The sequence below is a fragment of the Ahaetulla prasina genome, chromosome 6, assembly GCF_028640845.1.
Source record: "Ahaetulla prasina isolate Xishuangbanna chromosome 6, ASM2864084v1, whole genome shotgun sequence".
In the NCBI taxonomy this organism is placed as follows: Eukaryota; Metazoa; Chordata; class Lepidosauria; order Squamata; family Colubridae; genus Ahaetulla; species Ahaetulla prasina.
Window position 1 is genome coordinate 54906689 of NC_080544.1, and position 18495 is coordinate 54925183.

Below are 18495 nucleotides of genomic sequence, written 5' to 3' on the forward strand. Positions count from 1 at the left end.
CAGTTCAAACTCCCAAAGAAAGGGACTAGATATTAGCAATAGTAAAAACATCATTAATCCTACGTATGGAGAAAAGTTGGATCAGACTAGCTCCAATGGACCAAACAAAGCCAGAAACCCTATTCTATTATAAAACCAGGTATGGTCTTTGTCAGCTGATACTCAAAAGCTACTCCCCAGGACACTAGAAGAAAGAGGGCCTATATAAAATGATGTTATAAATCATAATTCAATCCCGTCTAATTTATCTGTTTCTTTCTCATTTTCTGCTATTTCAACAAACATTTACCGTGTGTCAAATAGTATAGTTACCTTTAGAGTGACATCCTGGCTGGGGATTTATATAAATTATAGTAGAGCACTAAAGAAGGGAGCATTCCCAAAATTAAAAGGGTTTTTTATGTTTGGCTTGGCCCATTGAAGGCTTGATGAGATCACTTACAATATTGATCCCAAAATTCCACTACATGTTGCTGGAAATCCGTAAACCTGGCATCAGTGAAACATTATATGAATATGAATTCATTATATGAATGCTGTAACTTCCAGGAAAGTCAATTTTAAGTAAAAATAGTAAACACAACAATTTCTGTACATATACTCTAGACATTTTACAGATCTGTTCAGTTTAGATTGTTTTTCACCAAATGTCTAAAAAACTAAATTTCAGTGAAAATCATTTGTCTTTCTTTGTGGAGAGCAAAATTTGATATTTCAGGAGCAAAAAATCTTTCTTCTGCCTCCTTTCCCTCCCACATGACTGAATCCTGCAGGTAACAGGCCTTTTTAAAACAAGGCTCTACATTTTTCTTAATCATGGGAGCATGAAGTTGAGGAAATGCAGCTTATTAGGCTTACCTTAACCCCTTCCCTTATTCCTTATCACACATTATAGACAGTATCTTATTCCTAAAAGTTCTCATATGCATTCATGAAATAATTACTGCAGCTTTGGAAACTTGTCAGAATTTTTCTAATTCCCTTGAAATCAATTATTTGAGTCTCCATTATGAGACTGGCTATTATATTATGTACTTACCTTTAATAACAGAATAATGTTCTCTCGTGTGTGTGTGTGTATACATATATATATATATATATGTAGGTCTTTGGTTATTCGGGTTTTCTCCCGTGTAAAATTGGAAGTGTCTTGGCGACGTTTCGACGAAGTTTCATTCGTCATCTTCAGACTTCAGCTTCGTGCTTCTGGGAGCAATTGCATTGCTCCCAGAAGCACGAAGCTGAAGCCTGAAGATGACGAATGAAATTTCGTCGAAACGTCGCCAAGACACTTCCAATTTTACGCGGGAGAAAACCCGAATAACCAAAGACCTACATACAAACACCCGCGAAAACCTCAGAAAACAAATATATATATGGGCATATTTGGCATATTTTGTGCCCCCACCCACCCAAACAGAATATACCACCATCCAATCAGACCACAGCCAAAACCCCCAACCAATCAGAACACACCTGTACCCAATCAGAACACAGCCAAGCTCCCAACCAATCAGTTCAAACCCCGACTAGCAGTTAAAAGGAAGAAACAGCTGCGATCACACATTGCTCCTAGAAGCACGAAGCTGTAAACACCAGCCTGAAGATGACAAGACTTCGTTGAAACGTCGCCAAGACACTTACAATTTTACGCAGAATACCCGAATAACCAAAGACCTACATACAAACACCCGCAAAAACCTCAGAAAACAAATATATATATGTATGTGTTCTGTTTCTCTCCCCCAATACTCCCAACAAAGAGTCAGTCAAAGGCCTCCTCTTCTACTTTATTTACATAGATAAATGTCCTGGCCACGTCTACCCACGGGCCTGCCAAGTTTCTGGAGATAACGAGGAAATTATAGATAAGGCCAGAATTACTCACGAATATATTCTTCCCTCCATTGATACAGTTTGCCCGCGCAAATTCATTGCTTTGTCCAAGACAAAAAACCAGGAAGTCCCGCCTCCTATTTATAGTCTCTGCAGATGTCACTACATGACCATCATTCCTTGGCTTTATCCCAATGCTGCTTCTGCTGCGCGCGCCGGTCACGTCTGCGCAGTCTTGCATCACTCCAAAACTGTTCTTGGGGTGTTGCCAAATCAGAAGAAGGCTCGAGAGAATCAGGCCTTGCCGGCCCCTCCTCCTCCCTTTGAGTGGGTGCCAGGAAGGGAGAGGGCCCAAGAGAAGCAGGGCTTGCCAGGTCTTCTCCCTCACTTTCTGAATCATCCGAGTCCAGGAGTCCGGGTCCAGGAACCTGGGTCACAACAGTATGTATATATGTAGGTAGGTAGGTCTTGGCATATTCGGGTCTTTTTCTGTATAAGGTTGAAAGTATCCTGGTGACGTTTCAACGAGGTCTCACTCATCATCTTCAAGCTGGTGCTTTCGGCTTCGTGCTTCTGTGAGCAAAGCGTGGTCGGAACTGCCATCTCTATAAATACTGGTGGGGAGTTGGGGAGTGCTGGCTTTGTTGCTGTAAGCGGATTGGTTGGCTGTGTTGTTACATCTTGATTGGTTGATGGAGTTGATGTTTGCAGATTGGTCAGCTGTTTTGTAGCATCCTGTGTGGGTGTGATCCTAACTGTGTGCCCATTAGTCTTAACGACCTGGGTAATGGTCCTAAGCAAAAAGTATTTGCCAGCAGACTTTGCATTCTTTGGTAACATCTATTTTCCATGCCTACACTTGGCACAACAGTAAAAGAGATTCTTGATTTTCTACATAATAGAAATTATCTTGCTAATTATGTCAATTTCAACTAATCTCAGCTAAACCAATAGATTTACCAATAGTCTTTGACTTAGGACCATAATTGGAACCTGAATTTCAGTTGTTAAGTGAACTTTGCCCGACTTTGCCTTTTTTGCCATGGTTGTTAAGCGAAGCACTGCAATTTTTAAGTAAATTACATGGTTGTTAAGTGTATCTGGCTTCACCCATTGACTGAGCTTGTCCAAAGGTAGTTGATAACGTAGCAAATGACAATTGCATAGCTCCAGGACACGGCAACTATCACAAATACATTCCGGTTGCAAAGTGTCTGAATTTTGAACAGGTAAACGTGGCTATACCACAAAGGACATAAGTGTGAGGACTGGTCAAGTCATTTTTGACTTCTATACTTATAGAAAAAATGCTTTAAGGCTTGCTTTCAGATATACCTTATAATATTAAATAATATCTAAATATAAAATAAATATCAAGCTTACATTAGCAACATAAATGCCAGGACAGATACAAATTAAGACATAACACACATTAAACAAATAGAAGCTCAGTATAGCAATCTATAGGTTTTTTTTAAAATTGCAGGAGAGATACTCAAGCATTTGGTAATTATGGAATTTGTCCTGTATATTTACAAGAAATTTCAGGAAGAGAATACCTGGGATTGGATAATAGCCATTAAATCTGTACTTTATTTATCTAAATTGGATTGGAGAGTGCAGCAGGAAAACTGAATTGTTTGAGTTTCATTAAAAGTTGCATGAGATTTAATGAAGTTTCATTTTAGTAAAGCAGCTTCCCTGTTTCAGAAATGAATGTTATATGAAACATCACAGTCAGAATTTAAGATTCAATGCTGAAGTAAAATTCTACAATAATTCTTCTTCATCTATTACTTGAAGAATAATCAATGGGACACATCAATTTAGCTTTATTTTAGGCAACAAAATGCCTTGTATTGTGATCATTTTTGTGCAGCTCTTTACATGAAACATTTCGTCCTATCTACTATTGTAGATATATTATATGGATACTTAAATTTATGCATACAACATAGCTATCAATTATATGATGCAGCAGATATACAAAATGTGTAAAGATTCAGATTGTACCTTAAAATACTTATAAATCAAAGAACTGAAAAACTTTCAGAGATGGCATTTTCCTCTCCTTGGATAGGAAGGTTCTACTGCAATGCTGACAGCATAAGCTGCCCTGTGCTGCTGCACTGAAACTGCTGGTTATAGTGTTTTGGTTTTGATGACCTAGCTTATGCTCACTGTTCCTAACTTGGCTTGTTTATAAGTAAACATCAGCAGATGGATAGAGAAAAGATGTCTGAAGTGGAAAGGACCAGCTAGGACTTTGATGTCAACATTCCGCATTAAATACACACACACACACACACACACACACACACACACACACACACACACACGATGCATATATAAATCCTATTGCATTATATGCTGCACTGCTGTACTGAGCATTTAAAAATATTTATGTTTTGTTTTAACTTGGTAGTATTCTGAAATATCTGATTAGTGAAAGCTAGAAAAATGTAGTTATTCTCTGTATTTACATTTAGCTGGCTATTGTAATTGATTGTGTTCATTTTTATATAAATTTGTACTCATGGAACTCTTTAAAAATCTTTTCTTGTGAGCAATAGCCCGTTTCTATGGTTCCATGAGAGAACTATGACACAGTATTTTAAAAAATGCACAATACATTTGGTCTTAGTTAGACAGTTTTGGAGGCCAAGAGTTTGGCAATGTATAAATATTTCCTTTTAGTTCCTAGCCTCTTTTACACAATCAAGATCAGATTGCTTCACTCTCTACAAAGCTTCCCTTTGGAGCAAAAGGAAAAGTTTTCACTTGGAGTTAAGAAACACAAACAATGCATTAGGTGTAAATTTACTGTTTGGGTATATGGGATTCATTAAGAATTATATATTTTTTCATGCCACCTTATATAATATTAAAAAAATTCTCCAACTTTTTCCATTATTTCCAAAAATGTAGAATTACATATGAAGTAATACAATTTTTGAAACTTCTTTGATTTCATGGTAAGTTTATTCTTACTTAAAAATTTAAGAAAAACAACTATTTAGAGCCTAAGTTTAAATATATAAGTTTAAATAATATTTAAAATAAATAACTGAAGTGACAGACACAACAACTGGCAGATTTTACAAACGTTTACACAAACAACTGATCTCAAATGACATTGCTATACTATTTACACAATTCTTTTTATAGTGCAAGTCTTGGAGTTCTTTGTCTTTACTCAGTTCACATAATATTTAACTCAGGTCATCTATGTTAACAGTATTATCAAAACAAAAGTTCCACCAAAATACTGCCACCTAGAGTTCATTTGACAACATCTCATCTTGAAGACCAGTAGAACCAACTCTCAACACAGCTGGAATTATTAGTAGCAGAAAAAAGACTGTCCAAAGTTTCAGACAGGACTGCTGTGAACACAAGGTATATTTTCAATTCTTTTAGGAAAGACCTTCCATATTCAAGGTCAAAATGTTGTAATAAGGACACTGGGAATATTATTTCTTTGTGCCAGTCTGTGTTTTTTTCTCTTGGCTCCTTTTTTTCTTCTTACATTAAAAGTGTTCTAACAACCATACCAAATATTTTTAGTATAAACAATTTCACTAAATATGTATAGTTGTATTAATGCAATTCACTCAGAGTCTGGTGCCTCATAAATATGTGATTTGTTTAAGGTCAGTAAAGACTGAACCACAAATTTAGAGCAGAATTTTGCCCATTACATTAATTGTACAATGCACTGTAAAAAGAAACGAGGCCATTCTCTATTACAATAATACACTGCAATAAGATTGGAATAGTAGTATGGCATAAATATATAATCTAACACAGCACAAGTACTCATTCCTTGAAACCTGTTGAAATGCGTCAACATGTAAATAGGCTTACCAGCACCATTTTGGACAGGTTCTCTTCCTCTATTTACAAAAACTACAAATGTCAGATATATGTCAGGTTCTAGTCCAACCTTAGCTAGAAAAGTTCACTAAATCACAGGAGAAGAGGTGGCATTATCTACATCTCTCTTAGTTTCTGAATGGAGAGGTGGGTGCTAAATAAATCAATATCTTTGGTTTTATATGTAACTGATTATAGATGTATTTATGATCAAACAAACCAAATAATACCACAAATATATTTTTATGAGCAAGACTGTCAAAAGTTATTAAGTCTGTTTTCTATAACTTTGAAATCATAAGTTTCATTCAGTCATATACCATATATGATTGTATGAGATAATATGCAGCAAGACAAGAGTCCACCAAACAACTAAATAATAAAAATGCAGGTGCTGACTAAAACAACTATTTATTTACTTTAAAAAATGATGCAATACATCTGGAAAAGTGGACATTCCTGACATGCCTGACAAAAGTGACATAGATCCACTGCCCAGTCTGAAAGCTGGGAAGCAGAAGGAAGAGGAGGAGCTTCTCAACCGGCAGACTCAGTTGTCATCAGGCAGGAGTCATTCCCCATCCTGACTGCTGTCCCAGCAATCGAAGAGAATTTGTATAAAATTTTTACAGGTGGCATTTACCCCCAACAAGAATTGCCAGAAGGTTCAAGGATAAATCTGAAAAATGTTGGAAGTGTCATCAGATACCTGGATCATATTACCATATGTGGTGGACATGTGTTGAAGCGAAAAGATATTGGACTAAAACACACACGTGGTTGGAGAAAATGATTAAAAAACACATAAGATTTTAAGCCAGAAGTCTTTCTGTTGGGAATTATTCCCGAGATATATACTAGAGGTGTAAAATATTTGATTGTGAATATTATTACAGCAGCCAGGATTGTTTGCTAAAAATTGGAAAAATGAGAAATTACCTTTGCAAGACGAAATAATTAGGAAGATAATGGAATGCGCAGAGATGAGTAAATTGACATTTGAAATTAGAGATCAAGAAGATAAGCAATATTAATATTTTACCACTGGTTAGAAGGAAAGATATGTTAGAAAAGATAATATAAGATATATGTATGAAAGAGATGTTTATTTTGAGATTGCACAAGAAGATATGTAAACACCACTTCAGCACATTATAATTGTTTGATGAGAATTTGTTGTTGTTGTGAAAAATAAAAACTTTTAAAAAACAAAAAGAAATATGTACTATCATTATGCTGTGATCATAGATGAATTAGTTCCCCACTCTCAAAACGTATTTTTTTAGATGTTACCCTTTATCTCTGCCCTTTTGGCCGTTCTGTGCTCTACTGCCTTTGCCAACCATGTGACCCTGTACTGTCTGCCCTGCATTCCACCACCTCCAACTGACCTTTGCCATTTTCTTGCTCCTACCACTGACAATAACATCATTTCATTGCGATTAGGATTGGTCACAGAACAAATATACTAATTATTTATACCACTTAAAGCCATAAAATTTTCATCAAGGAAAACAGTAAGTTTTCTTATTTTTGCATAATTTCTGAAATCTGACTTTCATTTTTGAGAAAGTCATTTGTTTCTTGTTCCACATTTATTTTTCTCTGATATTTGTTTTTTATAAACTTTAAAATATGTAAGAGCTAACATAAAGAATATATGTAGCACAGAGTTAAACTTTTGAGTTCTTGGTTGTTTGCTGGAGGATGTTTTATTACACAACTAGGTAACATCAATAGTGTGAGTGAATGTGAGTTATTACAATAGTTTGTCCTGCCAATGCTGATGGGGGTGTGGTTTTCTCTTTAGTAATTCCTTGATTAGGGTATTGTTTTCTGTTTATTTGCCTGGTGTTAATTCCTGCTTATCATGTACTTCTTAGTTTTTTTATTATCTCTTTTGAGTGGTGTGTAATTATGGTTTATTTCTCTGTGTCTATTGATGGCTAATTTGTCCAAATGCCAAGCTTCCAGGAATTCTCTGGTATTTTTGGATTTGGCTTGGTTTAGGATGCTCACAATTTCTAAGTTGAAACTATGGTTCTGTTTTATCTATGTGTTGTGAGATTAAAGAATTTTCATTGTGTCTTCTGAATGCTGGTTGGTGTGTATGGATGTTCTTTTAAAATCTTTTGCCTGTTTGTCCTACACAACAGCTGTTGCAGAGCTTATACTGTATGTTGTAGATTACTCATGAGTCATTTACATTTAAATATGAGTGAATCAATATTTGAATTACTACAGCTGGATATATTCAGCCTGTGTTTTAAACCTTGCCTTTCACAGCTGCAAAGGAAGTGGCAAGAGAACATCATAGCTAGCACAGATCAGCAATTAATTCCATTTATAATGGACCAAATGATTGCACATAGAAGAATCAGTTTAATTCTGTTAGCGGCAGTTGCAACTGAAAACTGATCTTGTGTTTTCAGAACCACAAGCTGCTTGTAACATGTTAGGAATGTGAACTGATCACATGCAGATGAAGAAATCAAATCCAGATCTGTCTTTGCAATTTTTGGGCTACATATCTCAATTAAGAGATTAAGTTTATTCCCTGTTCACCATTCCCTTGATAAAAATGGATAACTCCCAGGTCAATCAGACTGTGAATCTAGAAAGTAGAAAGGTGTTTTACTGACCAATGAAATATATGACATTCTAAAATAAGATATTAATGCAGTACAAAATCCTGGTCAAAATAAATAAATGACCATGATAGGTTTCATGAAGGAACTTTGAGCATTACAGCATTCATAAATGACATAAAACTAAACCAAGTAAATTTTAATTGAGGTGAACAAGCTTGCAGAAGTGCGTTCCATAGTTCTAGTCCATATCATTAAAACAAAGATATTAAATGGTATCAAAATTTTGGTAAGCAGCAGAGTTTTTTTAAAAAGATACATTTTTCTAGGAACATTTTCAATCTAACATGGCTGCTAATACAGAATTGGCATGCAAAACACTATCCACAGACCTTTTCCTGTTACAGAAGGGCAGTTCAGTGGCTCAGCTGTTAAGACACTGGACTTGTTGGTGGGAAAGCCAGCAGCCCAGCTTCAAGACCCAAGGACCATGTGATGGGATGAGCTCCCATCCTTGCCCCAGCTCCTGCCAACCTAGCAATTGGTTGACAGAGTAGATAAATAGGTACAACTTTGGTGGGAAGATAACAGCACTCTATGACGTCATGCTGGCCACGATTGCGGAAATGTTTTTGGACAGCACTAGCTCAATGGCTTTGAAACAGAGATGAGCACTGCACCCTAGAGCCAGCAACAACTAGTGGAGTAAAATCCGCATGGACTCATTTACTTTTTTACCTCCCTATTACAGAGCCACTGTTGATTTTCTTACCTTCCACAACTGTATGAATAGAATGGTCTATAGTATTGAATTAGATACTGGAAAGATTTTCCTAACATCATATGAGCAAGACATATTTAATGCATTACAAAAAGTAAAACATCAATACATTTGAGAAGGGTCAATATTTCTTTTGAGTAGAAATTTTATATATTTAAAATTGTTATTAATTTTTCTTAAATACAACACAGTAATATTGATGTAAATAATTTATGTTAAGAGTCAATTTTAGTATCTATTTAGAGAAATAGATCTTAAATCTAATTAAATTATATTACAATTTATTGATGCAAATATAGTTTGTATAGTATAAAAGTAGTTCACAACATAAAATGTTTTTTTTAATCTTATATATTTATTATCGACATCTATTCTTGTCCTCTGGACTATTGGTGACATATTTAAGTATTCATGTGAAAATTTAACAGAACCAGCAGGTATAAATAAATAGTTCATAGAAATGTGTATGGCAGAAGTAGAATACATTGCAGCAGTTGCTACTTGTAAAAGTTGAGTGGCCTTTCAGTCCTTATCTGAACAGGGTCTATTTTGAATTAAAAATGGCACTAATCCAGACCTGTAAAGGTAAAGGTATAGGCCGAATGTACAGCTTCCACATGAACATGTCCATGATATATTTATATTATCTTCTTTAGGGATACTTTCCTTATTTCCTGTCTAGTGTATAGCCTGGGATCTTCTGATGCGTTTGATATTCAAGTTCTAACTTGGCCCTGCTTAATTCTTTCAAGATCAGCTAAGATTAGCATAAATTGCAACTAATAATATGAATAAAATCTATATAACTTAAACAAATGCTTTTAGTATATGTAGTTCCCATGTATAGTTTATGTCAGTTTGCGATAAAAATCATTTTCAGAATCAAGAACTATTCAGGGTTATTATTTTATCAATGAGTAACTGAGCTATGATACATATTGGGTATATTTATATTTGAAAAACTACTATCAATGTTTTAGTATAATTATACAATATTTAAGAATACACCTAATGCTTAACTGACAGGTTTAGTAGAACATTAGTATTCTGATGATATAGCACAGTACTGTCATTTCAAAATCACTGAATTAATTAACAAGCTTTAAATATTTTTTATTAACAAATATTAGCATGTCCTAGCTGTATAAACATTTACTTAGGAATAAATGGAAACAATTTGGTCACAAAAAAAGATCAGAACTTTCCAATGAAGAATCAGATGTAGAATAATACTGGTTATTTTTTAAAAAAGAATTTCAATTACCTCACTGAGATCATTATATATGATAATCAAAATCTATTTATATATTGCTAACTTTGTTTCTGGAAACAGTAGCTATAAAGGGAGCCAACATTGGAGGATGCACTTACCTATTAATGATGATTCGTAATAGGGTTTGGCTAGAACACCTTCCTTGAGTTTATATTTCAAACTGCCAAAGTTCACAGAAATTGCCTCAGCTAAGATTTCTGAGTTTGCTACATTATACTAGTACGTGTGATATTTAACCTGTTAAGCATCTTTTAACATCAAGCAATGTGACAAAATTAAAAAAATTGGTTCAAAGGCAAAACATCTAGGCTGAGAAATAATAACAAACACCAGTTAGTGTATTTACAACTTCTAAAATATTTGTCCTTTTTGACAAGTTTATAGATGCAGAATCTAAACTATTACATAATCTGCAAATATATATACTAAAGACATACGTACAATTATTTCCTTTAATTTACCCTTTTTAAAAAGCATTTTAAGCTAAAATTATATTATTAAATATTTAATTCAAATATTATGACTTGACTTGTGCAAGAGAATGTATAGTAAGAAATTTAAGCTGAACATTTGTTTGAAATAGGACAGCCCCTTAGAGATTACATAATTTGGTGCAGGTGAAGCAAAGCTTTCCTCTAGTTTAAGGTTGGCAGCCTGGAGTAGCTAATGGGAACGCAGCATATTATGCCAATAATGCTATTATTAATACAATTAAAGAGATATACAATTATCTAACACCAGTTTTCTGTAGTTATATGTCAGAAAAGTCTGTATTTTTTGAGAGTCTAAATTATTTTCCACAGTGTGTTTTCTATTTGGGCAGCCCTATACTCCCTAAAAAAGATGCTGTCAGTAACAAGTCTGCAATATCTATAATTCCAATATGAAGAAAAACCTTTATTTCTAGATATTAAAACTTGAGATGGGCAAAACTGCGTGCCATGTATGCTGGCCAGCCTCTTGCACGGTCTGGCTCTCAATAAGCCAAGGCTTGGTAATGGGCTGTGGCCTGGTATTAGGGATCCTGATATAGATGATTTTCATTCAGCTGATTTCCCTGTTCTATTTTCTAATACTGGTAAATCAATTTTTCAATCATCCCACTAATGGTATAGGAACAAATTTGTCAGACCATGCTAACTTAATTACATAGTCAAGCTATGGGTGGAATTGATTGTCAGGTTCCTCATCTTACTTTGATAAATATTCCTAAACTTTTAAATTTTTTACCCATATTCTATGTTTTGTTTGTTTTAATCCCCCCAATTTAATTATTTTAGAGTCATGATTTATTTTAACCAGGTATTATAGTTGATCTGAAACTTTATAATCTAAAATGAAGTTATTCCAAATAAACACGGAAATAAACAATTTCTCCATCCCAGTTACCCAATCAAAATAGTCAGTTCTCTTATAAATTACTAGAAGGTTGACATTTAATAAATGTTTTGATGTATTCATAAGAAAAGTGATTAGCAGCTGAAATAATAAAAAACAAACCTATTTTGACATACAAATCAATTGCTAATTGGAATGAAAAACTTAAAGAACTAGACTTCAGTAAAAATATGAATATTTTTTATTCTACAGATAAATAGTGGTTGTTCATCTATATACTTCCCAGTTCGAGCCTACCTTTTAAGCATTTGGATTTTCAAAGCAGCCAAAATATATGCATGTAGAAAAATATCTACCTTATAAAGTATGAAGGACCCCTAGGACACAATATAATTCCCAATTTGAGATGTCTAAATTACAATTACTAAAAATTTGCCAGAATTCAGGTTATTTTCTTTCAACTATTGCTTGTATACATATTAGCTGCTCCTAAAAGTATGGACTTATAAAGCAACAGAATATCATAATGCTGTTCACTTCTATTATCTGCGGATCTAATGCACTGAAAGGTATGCTTTTAAGAATAGGTGACTGATATTCTCCAAAGTTGGGAAGCTATGTCTATGATCTGTTTCTGTGGTCTATTTATTTTCTTTTTTCAAATCTTGATTCTGATAACACAATTGAACTGGGTGAAAACAAAAACAAAACAAAAAAACCCTACAGCTGAATGTCTCTGGAGTTTGTCAGTCATCCAAGAGATGGTTGTCCCAAAGATGTTGCTTTTTCAAAAGGTGGTTGGGCTTTGTTTTTGCTTGAGGACATTTTGCTTCTCATCCAAGAAGCTTCTTAGGTTCTGAAGAACTGAAGAAATTTCTTGGATAAGAAGCAAACTATCTTCAAGAAAAACAAAAAAAAGTCCAGTTGCCTTTTAAAAAAACACCTACAGTTGAGTAAAAGAAAACACTGGCTCTCCCATTACTACTTGATGAAACTTCAATGAACTATATTATTTATTAGATTCGTGTGTACCCATCTCATCTTATTATGGGACTGCCTTTAAAGGCTATTCAGAAATTACAGTTGGCACAAAATGCAGTACTTCAGACGCTGTTGAGATTTGCTTTATCTACGTAACACCTATATTCTGTGTGCTGCATTGGTTGCCAATAAATTTCCTTGGATAATTTAAAGTACTGATTTAAATGGTATCTTAAGGAGTGTTTCTTCAAGGTAGAACTGTCTTGCCTTCTATTGTCCCAGATGATATTTTCTGATATTCATATACAGAATGTGAGTGGGAAAGGTCTCTGATTTTCTTCCATAATAACCGTCTCAAGTTTGTTCTTCAAGGCTGCCAAAACAGATTTTTTTCATAGAGCCTCTGGCTGTTATTGTTACTGGGTTAGATGGGGTTGGCATCAATAATGTCTTACTGATTTTGATTTAAGGTTTTTAATTGAGATTGTTTTTACTTGTTATTTTGTACTTTATGAGTATTACATTGCAAACTGCTGTGAGTCATTTAGATTTGGCACTACATAAACATACCAAATAATTGTGCTATAAAAATTAGATTCAATCCCAACCTCCTGTTTTATATATAAATGGGACAAATAAATGAACAAACAGGCTCTGCTGCACTAATGTGACTTTGAATTAAGACAAAAAATGAACAGATAAGCATTTCCCATGGAAAATGCACCTAAGTGAAATAAATGATGTTCAAATGTTGAGGTTAATTTTAATAATGTGAAAATTATGAGTTAGATATGTAAAAAGGTTTTTTAAAAATATTATGCATGTGAGACATGGATCGCATTCTATTGATTCAATAATCCCATGCAAACTAACAATGAACCAAGAGTGGACTCATAAACAGATGGCTTAATAAAATAATAAACCAGTATGTTTCAAGAAATAAAAAATAGGAAATAACATTCATCCAAATATTTGGTGTAACTCTCAGTTAGAAAACATGGTAACTGTTAAACTTTTTTTATTCCTTTATTTAACATTTGTATCCCAACTCAATCATAACAGATCTAGACGGAGAAAAAGCTAAAAAAAAATCTCTCTCAATGAATATAAGCAACAATATTAATTGCAACTCATGTCCTTTAATTTCTAATGATGACACTCCCAAATCAGTTCAACCCAAAGACATGTTGAAACAGGACTACTTTAATCTACCTTCAAAATACATGCAAATTGTGATTGGAAGTTCCATTAAGTGGAACAGTAGATCTCCCTACAGTGGAGATCTTAAAGTGAAAGAGAGTGAAAGTGAAAGACAGTTCTGGAGTGAATTACTTTGGATTGATAGATTGAGCAGCTACATCACATAAAGTCAATCATGCTGATGTGGAATTTTAAAAATATGACTAAAGCCCAATCTTAGTTTATTTATTTATTTATTTATTTATTAATCAAACTTATATACCGCACCATCTCCTGTAGGACTCAGGCGGTTCACAGGCATATTAAAACAATATAATAAATAAACATTAAGACCCAGTTAAAACTAAATATTATCATGGCCTGGTCACTAAAACAGTAAAAACCAATAAAAACCCCATTAAAATATGCTAAAACATTTTATTCTTAGGCTAGTCGCGTGCGCTGAAATAATAAAGTCTTCAGTTCACGTCTGAAGGTCCGGAGGTCGGGTAGTTGTCGTAATCTTGGAGGAAGCTCGTTCCACAGGGCTGGTGCCGCCACAGAGAAGGCCCTCCCCCTGGGGGCCGCCAACCTACATTGTTTGGTCGACGGCACCCTGAGGAGGCCCACTCTGTGGGAGCGCACAGGTCGTTGGGAGGCAATCGGCGGCAGAAGGCGGTCTCGAAGGTATCCCGGTCCTAAGTCATGCTTAATACTGCAACATCATGAAAGCCAAAACACAACACCCAAGTACAGTATTATATTTATATATGGAGAATAGGCAACCTGTGACTTGTAATTCATACGTTATGTGCTGTTTTTAACTCCTTAAATCTTTTATCCACTTGCCAACATCATACCACTGAATCACAGGAGTATATTTTTGTGTGCATCAACATGATAGTTCAATAGGAGTGGTAGGCTTTGGTAGGTTTAACAGTCTCTTTTATTAATCAACTCATTCCCCAGAAGTATACAGAACTGCCATTTATAGTGACCTCTAGAAAGGCTTACTTTTTCATGTAATCTACACATAGAGAAGTATTTTTTAAAAAATTAATATCTTAAATAATTTGTTTTACTTTTATTATTGGATTTGTCTTCAGGATGCATAATTTTGTTACAAATTCAACACTTCTACAAAAAATGTCCTTTTAATAATGGGTAATTTAAAAATAGTAAACATTTAAATAAATTTGCTGAATAATAAACATTTAAATAAAGTGACCAAATTTTTAAAAAGTATTTAAAAATTGTGGGCTGCAATTACCAAAAAACTATCTGCACTCTTCTACTACATGTAACATTTTCTCTTCAATCAGTGAAAATATCAGATTACCTATAAGTCTACCATAAACATAAGAGGACTTTTTATTCTCTTAGTACAAAAAAATCTTAAAATACTAATCAGCAAAGGATTTCTACTCAATGAATCATACTTATCTGTAACTGTAAGGCAAATTAACTAATTTTTCCCATATGTGAGTGATCTGATTTCCATAAATTTTATTTTTAAGTTAAATTGAAATTAAACCTTTCTTATCATTTCAATATGTTTTCCCTAATGATATAATGTTTAATAGTGTTCTGTGTCTGTTTTTTATATTATTTATAGGATTTATGTCATTTTCTGACTTTTTCTTTATATAAGCCCCCAGGCTTTTGACAATGAAATAAACTATAAATTTTGGCAAATAAAATAAAGAATATAGAAAGTGTATTATAATAAAAAGCTATCAGGTGTACAGGAATGGTAATTTTGGGGAGGGGGGGGGTTAGGAACTGTGAAAGATAGCCAGTAGTAAATTAATCTATTAAACAATAATTACAAAAATTACAACAGTTCTGATGACATAATATTCTAAGTAATACAAATTAATGCTAAGAAATCTGTTAATAAATTGTTTATTTTACTTTTATTGTTTTTAAAATGCTTTTGCACCTAAAACATCTTCATGTTAAAAAAAGGTGTAATGAGATTGCTAAATCAATGATAGATTTTGACAACAGCTTCCACAGTTTAATAGAGCAAAGAATATAAAACTATATTTGTCTCTGTACTACTTGTTTTCCACAGTTACCTAATTATATAATTCATCAAGTTTTTATGAAACTCTTCCCTAACGAACACTATGTTCTTTTTAAAGGCAGGTAAAAAGAGGATTACCTGTATGACCACAATTGAGCCCAAAATTTATGCTGCTAAGTGAGAAATTTGTTAAGTGAATTTTGTTCCATTTTACAACTTTTCTTGCCATATTTATTAAGTGAATCACTGCAGTTGTTAAGTGAACCCATATTGACTTTGCTTGTCAGAAGGTTGCAAAAGGAGATCATATTATCAAGAGACACTGCAACCGTCATAAATATAAACCAGTTTGTCAAGCATGCTAATGTAAATCACATGACCATGGGGATGCTACAATTGTCATAAGTGTAAAAATGGTCACAAGTCACTTTTTTCATTGCTGTTATAACTTCAAACAGTCACTAACGAACTGTTGTTAAGTCAAGGACTACCTGTAACCTATATACATTGAGCATAAGTCATAACAAATTATAAGAAGATTCTATTGATTATTTTAAACTCAAGAAGAAATACTGTGAACAAAACATAATATGTCTCACATATTCCCCTCAAATTACACATAATTAAGTTTCCTAATTTTGAACAGTGTGAATATTAGCAGAAAAAAATAATTTATTTTCCCCAAGCCAGCTTTTGCATTGCAAATATCATTGTCCTTTGAAGAGGTGCAGAAAACTTACATCTCAAAACCTCAATGTAGTTGTTACCAGGAATTACTTTTAATACTTCTTTAAACCACAGCATTTCTGTAAATAAATAAGTAAAGAAAACACAATCGGAGTTTGCTACCTTTAAGAAAAATGAAAAAGAATTCAACTGAAAACCTGTTTCAGAAACCAATAACCTTTTCACCCCTTCCACGTTTAAATTACACCAGTACTCACTTTTACATATTTTTTTAAGTAATAGTTATGTTTTTCTTACCCAAGAGTATAATCTGAAAGTTTACATTAACCTTATCCATCTCTTTTTTCTACTGTATTAAATTGCTTTAAGTTCATGGCCCAGGAATCTGACAAAAAGTGATATAAAAATTTATCTACTGTCAGAAAATTATCTGTATACAAGTACTGGGAGAAAAAAGACAGTTTGTAAGATAAGTGCATCATCCTAATGCACTTATGTATTTTTATACTATACAAACAAATGATTGTAAAAATAACAGCTATTTTGACAAGTTTTAAATGTTTAAGATTTATCTTAAAAGATTATTTTATAAAACACATACGAAATGCTCTCTATTCAGATATAATAAAAATTAATGCATATGTTAAGATCAGAAATAAGAAAACATTTAATAGGTCTCTACACAATGAAAATTTGATTAAAATAGTTTTATTATTCTAATGTTCTTCTTAAGGAAACATTTTATTAAGAAAACTCTTTTCAAAATACATGTTAATCAGAAGGCAAAACCTCCAAAGAGACATCTGCAATCAAACAAGGAAATCTTGTGCCACTGAAGACCACACACACAATAATTCGGTATACGCTATAGCAAAAAAAAAGTGCTGAACAAAAGGCCCAATTGACAGCTTAGCTACAGCTAAGACTGGATGAAATTCATGGCTGAATATGTATGTCTCAAAGATTTTTTAGAAAAAAAATATCTCATGATACTAAGTATTTGTGTTTTAAGAACTAGCTACACTTTTGGCCACAAAAAATATTATACAATTTTGATGGATAACACAGGCTTTAGATTAAAGACCGAAATAACATCAGTTAATATTCGGTTCACCAAATCTTTTCTTTAAACAAGTGTTTCATGTTTTATATCCAATAAAACACTATATCCAATGTTTTATTAAAATGAAACATCAAGTAAGCAGAAAGAATAGCATAACAAAAGATGACTGCAGTGCTAACACAAATTTGGTAAACAAATACAAATTTTGTAAACAATACAGCTAGTGGGGAATCAATGAATCCTGTCAGAGCTGAAGAAGCTTCTTGGATGAGAAGTGAAATGTCTACAAAGTCCAGTTGCCTCTTGAAAGAGCACCTTTGGGATAACCATGACCTGAATGACTGAAAATCTCTACAGGCTTTTAGCTTTAGAGAAAGTCTTCAAAATTTTACAATTAATGTTGCAATAATGTTGTGCTTCAAGGTGTTGGTGAACGTCTTTAAAGCGCTCCATGGCATAGGGCCGGGTTACTTACGGGACCGCCTGCTGCTACCGAATAGCTCTCACCGACCCGTGCGCTCTCACAGAGAGGGACTCCTCAGGGTGCCGTCGGCGCGACAGTGTCGTCTGGCGACACCCAGGGGAAGGGCCTTCTCTGTGGGGGCTCCCGCCCTCTGGAACGAACTCCCCCCAGGACTTCGTCAACTTCCGGACCTCCGAACCTTTCGCCGCAAGCTTAAAACCCACTTATTCATCTGCGCTGGACTGGGTTAGTTTTTTAAGTTTATGGGTTTTAATGGGTTTTAGTCTTAAATTTTAATCGTGGCCAATTTAATAAGTTTTTTAACTGTATTTTAATTGTATTTATAGTGTATTGTGTATTTTTACTTGGCTGTGAACCGCCCTGAGTCCTTCGGGAGAAGG

The 18495-nt window shown here is 33.9% G+C and overlaps 1 protein-coding gene across 8 annotated transcripts in view; it reads right to left on the minus strand.

The window, feature by feature from the left end:
* The window catches only part of ADD3 (adducin 3), a 105897-nt gene that overhangs the window by 23602 nt on the left and 63800 nt on the right, over positions 1–18495 (minus strand). The window lies entirely within an intron of this gene.